This window comes from Mastomys coucha, chromosome X, assembly GCF_008632895.1.
Source record: "Mastomys coucha isolate ucsf_1 chromosome X, UCSF_Mcou_1, whole genome shotgun sequence".
Taxonomy (NCBI): domain Eukaryota; kingdom Metazoa; phylum Chordata; class Mammalia; order Rodentia; family Muridae; genus Mastomys; species Mastomys coucha.
Window position 1 is genome coordinate 47,132,885 of NC_045030.1, and position 966 is coordinate 47,133,850.

Genomic DNA, 966 nt, shown 5'->3' on the forward strand with positions numbered 1-966 from the left:
TTAGATATGAGCTAGAGTACAGGTAGAGGCATCTGGAAGGGCCCAGACTGAACAGGGTAATGAGAGGAGAGAAAGAGTCGGGGAGCATGAGAGGAAAAAGAGAGGAGAGAGCCAAGAGGTCAAAAAGGCCAAGGTCAAGCCAGCCGGGCTGGAAAGGGTTAGGGTGGGGGCAGGGTGAGAAGTGCTGAGTGAGACTCCTCCCAGGTTGTTTTGGGATCTGACAGGGGCATGTCCAAGAATATACCTCTTTTTAAAAAGTGTGTCAGCAAGCTCACAATACATATGACAGCTTATCAAATACTTGTCCGTTTCTTCAGAAATTTGTTCTTAGACGCATAAGGTCAGTACGTAGACAAGCTTAGGTAATTGTCTGACGGTGACAGGCAAGGAGCCTTGTTTCAGTTCACAAGTAGAATAAATCTACCATGAATCTGTCTGATGAAGCCATCTGGTACAAATAAAGGCCTGAATGCAAGACATTCTTTCCTTAGATAGAGTGGATAATTTAAAAGTGTGAGCAACATTTTAAAGCTGTTATGAATGTTATGACATTAGGCTATGTTTTATTTGATTCACTTTATTGAGCTCAGAATCCAAAGTCTATTAATAATAAAACCGACATTTGCCCTTGAGTGTTTCAAGGTTACATGAAAACTGGTTTTCTTGTTAGGGCGCTATAAATTCGACTGAGTCACCTGTGTTTGCCCTTGCAGGAAATGAGATCTTAGTATTTTGCAGTTTGCAGGAAGGGGCGTAGTTAAACTATCCTAGTTTGGAGACTTTCATAATTTGAGGTCACTGGCCAAATTTCTAGTAAAAGGCTGAATTCTTAGTAGGTCATTTGAATTTTTAGTGTGTGTGTGTGTATTGTATATATGTTGTATGTGTATTCCTATTCTTGTGTGCATGGTTGTTGAATGCCACAGGACAACCTCAAATATCCTTTCTCAGGCACTGTCCATGTAT